At 39.8% G+C, this 9,910-nt stretch overlaps 1 pseudogene; it reads left to right on the top strand.

The window, feature by feature from the left end:
- Positions 1 to 472: 472 nt before the first annotated feature.
- LOC124243311 (magnesium transporter NIPA2-like) overlaps positions 473 to 9,910 on the top strand; it is a 91,252-nt pseudogene continuing 81,814 nt past the window's right edge.

Genomic DNA, 9,910 nt, shown 5'->3' with positions numbered 1-9,910 from the left:
AGATCGTGCTGCTCCTTACAGACACTTATGGCAATGTTGAATAATTGAGCAATAATGCTAGATTCATTTTTATGCTTGATTTTTTATTTTCCATGACTACCCTCCCACTCCTACCCAGTCTCACTAACCTAGTCCAATTGGTGTCGACTTCTTTCTCTCTCTCACCTCATAGGATGGGCAATTATTATCCAAGCTGATAGACCAATATTCAAACAGAATCACTGACTTTCCAAATTTCACCTTTTTCCAGACTCCTCAGGCTTTTATGATTAGGTTTCAGACATTCCGTTCAAAGTCAGACTATCTTTAGATACATGACTGAAGAAAGAACAAACCAGTGGCTTGCAATAGTCTCAGCCTTCTACTTGAATTGCCACATCCTGTACCCTCATTCACAATACGGAGTGTAGCAAATTTAGGGAAGATTCGTGAGGAAGCAAAAGGCCTTAAATAAAGCCAGGTTGAAGAAACCATGGGTCCTTTAATCCTGAAGAGAAGAAAACAGAGACATAATGGTGGTTTTCAAGGACAAGAAAAAAGAGATTCCAGGAAGTATAGGAGCAGTGGTGTTGAAACCATCGTAGAAAGAAGGGATAAGCTCAATGCACAACTGGGGAGGTTTGTGTAAGAGTCGTCATAAATCATTCACCTAACTCTTACCAGCTCTTGCTTTTGATTTGGAGAGGTTTTATTTTATTCATTGGATCAGTTATTTCAGGGTACTTAAAGAAAATTCTCAAAAGGAGAATATCTCTTAGAATAGTTGGAGTAAAATCTTTTGAGGACCTTAAGGAATAATATTGCTCCTTCTCGGCTGTGGGTTAGACAGAGAGGAGATATCACTACAGCTCCAAACATCTTGGTGAGTCCATCTTGGGAAAATAGGTACTCTCTATTCGTGCATGATTTTCTATGTTGGGGTAAAATGACCTTATGGCATTTCAGGTTCCCATCTTATAATTTTTCTTGTCCTAGGCCATTTGCCCATACCTCCTTTCCAAATGAAACTTGGTGCCTGCAGGTTTCTTGCATATGCCTCTGGAATTTTATTTCATATTTTCTCCTTCTGTCTCTCTGGATGCCTACACGGTGCTCATTTATCCATCCATTGCCTGTCAACATTCCAGCCATCAAATGCATAAACCAAAATGCTGGAAAGGAGGAGGAGGTGATAGTAGAGGGGTCTGCCATTCAAGTTAAAATAATCCGTTTTATCTCCCAGGAGAAGATCCAACCTTAGGTCTCCTGTCTGCCTTGGAATATATTTTCCTACTGAGACTTTTCTCTTATTTTAAGTAGCCTGAAAATAACTGGTCCAAGGAATAAAACGAAATCTCTCTGTATCAAAAGCAAGAGCCTTAAGCAAAGGTGGTAACAAACCCTGAGACACTTTGGTTTGTCTGAACTCAAAATTCAGCAGGGTTCTATCACTCAGCAGGTCACGAAAATCTGAATTCGATTTTACAAAAAATGACTGTGGGCTCTGGCTCCATTAGGAGCATATTAAACTGTTGAGATACAAAACATTTTTCTCTCTAGTAGTAAAGATCAAACAGAATCCCGAATGCAAATTTACCCCATCTCTTCACCAAGAGATCATTTCCAACAACTAGACAAATGTGCGAGGAAGCAGTTGAAAGCATCCCAGCCTTTGGAAGAGTCCTGTGTTGACGGCAGGGATAGGCCTGTCATCATGCCACTGCTTGGGCTCATCAATGACAGCATAGGCAACGCATTTCACATTTATTTCTAGCATCATTCCCAAAACATCCTATGCAGAAACCACATCCTCCGAAAAGCGCTGCTTGATGGAAGCACAACCTATTCACACCCTGAGCAGTGAGCGATTGCGCCAGTCCATGACATGGGAGATTGCAGAGGGCTCCTCCAAGCTTCGCACCAGCCCTTGGTGATTCCTTACAGATATTTACTTTCGCACATGGCATATAGAACATTAAAGGCGTTTTGAAAAATCCTTCAGTTTTTTAACTTCTGAAGGATTATTAACTTCAAAGTCTGAAGAAATGTCGCCCTTCTATCTTTGGAAATGCCAGGAGCCTTTGCATATCCCTACCACAGTACCAAGCAACCCCCAGCAGAGAAGAACGATTACTGCCTCAGTGGCGAGAGGATGGCTTTTGATCTCTTCACATATTGGAAATTACTTAAAGGTAAGCCATCTGCTAGCTGAGGAACAGAAACAGATTACATCACACCCTGCTAGAAAGATTGTGTTAAATCCTGTATATCAAGGCTTTTAATAATTCTATATTAAGTCAGCTAATAGGATTAGGTACACATTTTCTTTAGGCTTATTTCCTCAACTATTAAGAAAAAAACTTTTTGTGTGTGTTTGACGATCTGCAAAATTCAAGAGTATTCCACTGTGAATGAAAAGGGTTCTTTCAAGAGGAAGCATTTCTTCAGATCACCACTGCTCTCCAAAGAGATGTACAGCAGAAGTGCCTTTCCAGAAGAGTCTGGTGGGGGAGGGGAGAACAGTGTACCTCTGTTACTGCTGATAGGATTTATCGCCTGTGCATTACAAATCTGCCTACAAGAGTTTCATACCTTCATTGTTCTTCAGCCAGTCAGGGGTGCGATCCAGGCAGGTGAGGGAGGCAAGGACGCCTGGTCCTATCAATAACAGCAATTAATAGTAACCATGGTTGACAGTTCACCATGAGTTTGGTGTGGCAATGGGTTGGAAGTGATAAAAGAATAAGCTTTGATTAATAAGAGCTTAAAGGATCTGCAAGACTGCACAGCCCCAGCCTCAAGAAAGCTTGCAGTCTAAAATTACCCCATGCTCAAACCAAACATACTGCCCTCCCTCTCTGTGGTAAGCTCTGGGTCATGGGAATATTAAAATATATTCACTTGATGACATATGGGGAATAAAAAGAAAGAGCCTTCTTTATTCTTTGCCCCTTCCTTCACTAATTTGTTTAGTGTTGTTCTACAATCCCAAAGCATTAAATATACACATTATATAAATTAACTTCCACTCACTGCTTCTAAATCTTTTATAAGAGGTTCATTTACTCACTCTGGGATACTGAGAGTTGAATAAAGTTTTAGCAGTGATGCAACAAACCCCTTTATCTCTCACTGGTCCTTGAAATAGTTCTTTAAAACAAAAAAGTTCTCAGTTCTTCTGAGATAAGGTAATTCTTATCTTGGTGACAACAGAAGTTTACAAATAATCATTGAGGGACAAATAAAATGCAAGATTCAGCATATTCAGAAACTAACATTGTGTCTTGCATATTAAAAGCAGTTGAGAAGTTTTTTTTTAATTAAATTACATTTCCAAGAGTTTACTAGAAATGATTGCCATGATTTTGCCTTAATTATTGAATGATACGAAATAAAATGAACTTAATTTCGCTCTTGCAGAAATGAGAAAGGAAACCATAATGTCAGTAGCCCAAACATTTATTTGTTGTCCATTATACCTTGATGAAATGGTCCAAGCTTTCTTTGTGTTCTTTAGAAACATAGTAAGCACAGTTCATAACAAATCTAATAATACTACCATATATTGAGGTACTTTATTCGTTAGCACTTTGAAAACATTGACTCTGATCCTCACAGTGTTTTTGAGAGGTGGATATTACCATTCCCTGTTTACTGGTGAGAAATCTGAAATTCAAAGTGGTTTAAAAGCACCTGCAACAAGTGGAAGAGTGGGGATTCAAAGTGGGGTTTGATATCAAAGTCCAGGCCCCTTCTGCCACATCTGGCTGCCCCCAAATTGATAGGGGCCAAGAAGTCAGGCATAGTCTTGCTTTTCACTCAGTGACATTGCCCAAGTCTTTGTGTCCAAGCTGAATTAATGGACAGAATGATGCCATTTCCTTTGAGATGCTCGGAATTTAGCCAGGCAATCTCACATTATGCTTCTTCAAACCAGTCCTCACTATGCTTCTCCAGGATACCGGTGTTCCTTCCAGTAGTTAGTTTGGGGTAGCCAAAACGAATCCTGGAAAACTTTTCCCAGGTGACAGAATTTCTCTTTCATTAGCCATCAACTTTAAGTTCTCACCTTTACATTTTTCTCTCACATTTAATAAAAAACTTTTATCACTTTACTTGCTTGCTAGCAAATCCTAGTGGAGGACAAAACAAATGTCTAAACAAAAATCTGAAGTAAGAGACAAACTCAGGAATGTGACGATAAATATCTCATGCATTACTGATTATTGAAAAGGGGAAACCTTTTTGTAACAATGCAATCACATTATCTTCTAGTTGAATTATTCCTAGCAGAGGGAATTAAATATGTAATAGTACTCAAATAAATATCTGGTGAATATGTATGTTAGTATTTGTGTAGTTAGAGTAGTACTAGTTGTTGTAATAAACAAACCCCCAAATTTTAGTGTCTCAACTTTATTTCTTGCTCCCATAGTAGTACAATGTGCGATTCCTGGGAGAGAGGCCTTCCATGTATTTATCCAGGATTACAGGTTCTTTCCATGTTACGGCTCTGCTATCTTTAACATGTGGCTTTAGGATCACTAGGCTCATCTGCATTGAGATGGAGAAAGGGGAACAAGCATGGAGAAAAGCTCTGGGGAGATGTCTATGAACAAGGAGAGGAATTGATGCCCATCATCTCTACTTACTTTCCATTGGCTAAAATTCAGTCACATGGCCATAGGCAACTGCAAGGGAGGCTGGGAAATGTAGTAACTAACTATGTACTAAGGAAATAGGGAACATAGGCTTGCTGATAAACTGGCAGTCTCTTTTGTGGTGTTCCATGATACTCTATAGAAAGAACCTTGACTTCCAGGTGATTTGAACTGAAAATTACCTTGAGGATCAAAATGTAGATCTATAAATTTTATTCAGATTGAAATACCTGCCCCAGACCACCATTTGTGTTAGACTGCTTAGAGGAATTACTGTAAGCATAATGCTTTTCTGACTTGATAAATACTACGAAGGAATGAGAACTCCTTCTAGCAATGCCATTCATCCCTATATTTATTTTTTCTTGTTTTTCTCAGTTGCAGCATCTAGTACAACTCTAGCACCTAGAACTCACTCAATACATGTGTATTCAATGGATGAAAGGCCTTCTAGGGTTGCCTGTGCATCTTTCACATCACTTGATAGAGATAACGGCCCAAATATCATAGTGAATCAACTGTATTTTTGTTATTATTATTGATTCAACCATGCTCGATGGCAGTGGCCTTAATCATATTTACCCACCATTCCAAAAATGTGCATTAATTCTACTCTATAACGCACCTTCTGTTAACATGAAGGATTTTGTTACAGTCTGCCATTGCTTATGTAGACTCCTGGGAGTAAGTGAGCAGCCATGTTGTAAATGAAAAGAGCAGAGAGGAACCCAGGTTGATTTACTGTCTCAGCCTTCATTTTAAGCAAGTTACTTATTCCCTCTGAGCCTCAGTTTCCTTATATAGAAAGTGAGAATGATAACACCTGCCTTCCTGAGTTGTAAGTACAGCAATTTATATATAAAAGAACCTGAATTCAGTAGGCACTGAATAAATGGTAGTCATTTTCATCATTGTCAAAAATAATGATTGATTGTTTATAATGTTAGCATTCATAATAAAAATAATAGGGCCAGTCCCAGCAGCCTAGTGGTTAAGTTCGGCATGCTTCGCTTTGGCAGCCCAGGCTCAGTTCCCAAGAGTGGACCTACACCACTCATCTGTCAGTGGCTATGCTATGGTGGTGGCTCACATACGAAACAGAGGAAGATTAGCAGCAGATGTTAGCTCAGGGCGAATCTTCCTCAGCAAAAAAAAGTTACCCTTTGTAAGAGACATTAAATAAACGATAATAATAAATAATAAAAATTATAAACATCATGCAGTTTTATTTCCTATTAGATGCGTTATATAAGAAAGCCTAATATTCAGAGGCAACACCATAACAGAATCTTAAGTAGAGCACAAGTTTTCCAGCCTCCTGCTGTCATCTGAGTCCCTGTTGAGCAGATATTACCCTGGGAACAGATGACCATCCATCAGAGGACATAGCAGCTAAAAGCTGGAGCTGCCACGTTCACCTCTATTTGCATTGGATTGACTCAATCTGCTTTCAGCTTCCACAAGGGTAAACAGGCAGCAAACCAACAAAGCTCTTATGACTCATAGTCCTGCACAGCCTTATTAAAGAATCTTATCTATTTCAATACTTGCCAACAGGTGTGGAATATTAGAATATGTGTACTGGGAATGCACTGCTGTCTTGAATTAGTGACCTTGGCTCAGAAATGACATATTTTTATATTGAAATAGCAGAAAACTTTCTGTTCTCTCTTTCCTGATGCATAACATTCTAAAAGACAGGAATGGCCTTCAGCTAACACAGATCAATTTCCATTCAGCTTCAGTCACCATTTAATTACTGTCGGCTTCTTTAACCTTTCTCACTTCCTTTATGGATGATTATTTCTTTCCACTCTACTGCCAATTAATTTATTCAGTGACATAATCAAACTTAAAATTATACAATAGGATTTCACATTTTTCTTGTCTCGTTTTTTATTGTGCTAAATTTATTTAGAAACAAATCATTTCCTGAAGGAGAAAAAATTTTAATAAGTTGACTTTTTACTTTATCTCTACCTTCACTTCTTGGATCTTTCTTTGTTAAAAGAGCATTCTCTGATTTCCTCCATCACACATTTCAGAATGGTGGAACCCTACTCTTCCTTTTAACAGCCCTACAATATCTACCTGTATAGAAGTGCACTGTATACTAAATTACATATAAAAAGAAAAACTAAAACTTCAAGTGGAAACCGACCACTAATAGTGCAAAGGGGGTTATCAGAATGATAGAAGAGGAAGAATTGTCGTCTTTCTAGTACTCATTTTTATCATCACTGATTTAGGCATCAAGGAGTAAAGGAAAGAGCTTGAAGTTTAGAGCAAGACATTTCCTAGGTCAAAACCTGTCTCTACTATTCATAAGCTATATGTCCTTTGGTAAGATACTTGACTTAACTGAACATATTTCCTCATCTGAGAAATAGAAATAATTATTCTACCTCTCAAGATCATCATGATGACTAAGTAAAAAGCAAAGCGCTTGGCATTTACATTCTCTCCCAGCAAGTAAGTACATTGGAATCTGCCAGTGGGACAGCAGCCTGAGCTTGGGTTCTCCTGAAACGGGAGCCTGAGACAAAAGATTCCCTGTTACTGCTTTCCCAGCTCCCAGCGAGCTGGAGTGAAAGGCTAGGGGAGTGAAGCAGGGAAGGAGGGAGGGACAACATAAGTATACTTAATCAAGAGAGCTCCCACTAAGGTGATCCTTCTGATACTGACATATTCCTCCCTGGCTGTATTCTGTGGTAGAAGTCCTAGATCCACCTAGTAATCAGGGTTGATAACAATTGCCTCCAAAATAACTCCCTTCATTGCCTGCTGGTCCACTGGAATGAAGACTCCATGTGTAGTTAAAGGTTCAAATTCAGTGGAACCCTTTCTGTGCTCCTGGGAGTAGTGCCCCTCCCCCTTTACACCACAATGGAAACTAGGATCTTAAGTTTCTGGGGACAGAAAATACAAATTTCCCAAGTGAGTTACTATTCCTACATCGTGAATGTAAGCTGCCTTTGATCCTTCCTCCTTAAGGGCATTGAGAAGAACACATCCACTGATTAATTGTCTTATACCTAGTATCTGAGGCCCCTTTAATCCACTCGCAGTAAAGATAGCACCTCTGTCATATGTGATTGGGACTACTAGCTGGTTAAATTTATGATAGTTCTATGTCATCCATCATGTTCCTTCAAGATTTTTCAGGGCCATACAGGTAAATTGAATCCGGGATATGATGGAGACCATCACATTTATATCCTTCAAGTCTGATGATGGCACCAAGCTCTGCAATTCCTCCTAGGATGCAACGTTGCTTTTGATTTATGGTCTCGGCCAGGAATAGAGGCAGTTTCAGGGGCTTCTACTTAGCCCTTCCTACCATAATAGCCCATACACCACAGATCTGGGAACCAGTGTGAGGGTTCTATCAGTTAATAAATATATTAATCCCAATGATACACTCATAGTATGAGAAATAACTTCAAGATGGGTGTGTGAATACTTTGGACCCACTGTGAGACAACCTTGGGCCAAAGTTCCCTTATCACGATGCTCAGATGAGCTTCCACTCTAACTGGAGGTCCTTCAGGGCACTTCAAGGCCCCTGGTATCATTTCAGACCTGACTATTTATCTAATAGACTTTAGAAGGCCTGGATTTTCCCCTTTTAACAGTGAACAGTCACTCTAACAAATGCCACAGGTACATTTGGGGGAAGAATCAGAGGAATATTTCCTGTATATACTTGTGGTAACATTGAAGGATCCTTCCTCAAGGGATCCTGGTCTGTCTGTCAATCATTGGATTCTGGGTCTGTGAACTGATTTAGATCTAGAAACTGGGTGATGGGCTGTAATTTTCTACCATGGTAGTTGATGTTAGTATTCTCTTCACCAAGCTTCAAGACACATCTCAACAGAGTATTAGAACTGGCTCAGTGGTCCTTTGTAGGATATTAAATCCCAATCATGGATGGGTGCCCCAAGTCCGTGAATTTTCCTCTATTCAGCCTCATATTCTGAACTTTTCACTCCAGTTCAGGACCCTTAAGCTCCATTCGCACATGTGTAGCTCTTATTCTTAACAAACCCTATTAGCAAATTTCTGTAATTCTTTTGGTATGTAAGTATTGCCTCCAGGAGTAGTGCTTGGGCTGGGCTGAGATTTCATCTTGGTCAACAGTTTAGAGGCAATGAGGGATGCTGGGGGCATATCTTAAGGAGAAAAATTATCATTTTATGAGGCACCTGCCTTAGGGGAAGTCCCTGAACAGTCTCCAGGCAGGCAGCCACTTCTGTCCTCTGGTAAGAGTCCTAGAGGGTTCAATGGGAGCTCGAGATTCTCAGGCTGGTTCATCCAAATAGTCCTATCCACTCTTTTCCTGCCAACATCCTGACTTTGATATTGGGGCTTTGTTGAGGCTGCATATTTACTCTCATTTGTGATTCTGCCACCTTTACGATTAGATTCTGAGCTTGATTTTCAGCATAGTCTTTCTTATATTTCCAGGAGATGACTGTTTCCAGTGAAACTGCTGTAGAATTTTTCTGGCTTTCTCAGCTTGGTTTGAGTTGACAGTCGGCTTCCTTGAGTCTATCTTTTATTTTCTAAGGCTTCCAGTGCAGTTAATAGCAGTCATCTTTCTTCCACGCTTTCTATTATTATCATTTTATCCATGCTTTTAACCACCATGGCCTCCTCATCTGTCACCTGCATCTCAGCCCAATTACCCATAGGTGAAAGTATCAGTTATTATAATGCCGATACATGCCAGGGCTTATCATAGCCATACCTTCTGCTTGCAATGGGGTCTTTCTAACCCAGATACAAAATACCCTCCTGAAAGGCTGGTTTCTGGAGGCACTCTGGTAGCAATTGTCTTAGCCTTAGTTTCCCAGAAAGCAGAGTTTGAACCAAAGTCTTACATCATGCTAATTTATTAGGTAGTGTCATCCAGAATGAGGAATATGGAGTATGAAGCAAAGAAGGATGGAAGAAAATACAAGAATGCTGATCAAGTCAGCTCCTGCTTAGTTTAACTTATTGCTTGATGTTGCAAGACTATCTTGAGAAGCCACATAACTATTTCTCAGGACAGTCTCTCTATGGAGACAAAGGGGAAATAAATCAATTCATGGGCTTCTGTCACGCACTGGTCAAATTTTCGTCCCATGGAGGTGCTAACTCTGTTGCATTTCCAGGTTGTATTTGCATGGGTGCTTAGCAGGGTCCCATAGGATTCTAAACTTCTGTATTAACCTGGGGACCTTTTTGCAGAAGGTGCAAAGTCAGGGCATAGAATGCATCAC

This window comes from Equus quagga, chromosome 8 (assembly GCF_021613505.1).
Source record: "Equus quagga isolate Etosha38 chromosome 8, UCLA_HA_Equagga_1.0, whole genome shotgun sequence".
NCBI lineage: Eukaryota > Metazoa > Chordata > Mammalia > Perissodactyla > Equidae > Equus > Equus quagga.
This window is presented reverse-complemented; position numbering and strand designations above follow the sequence as displayed.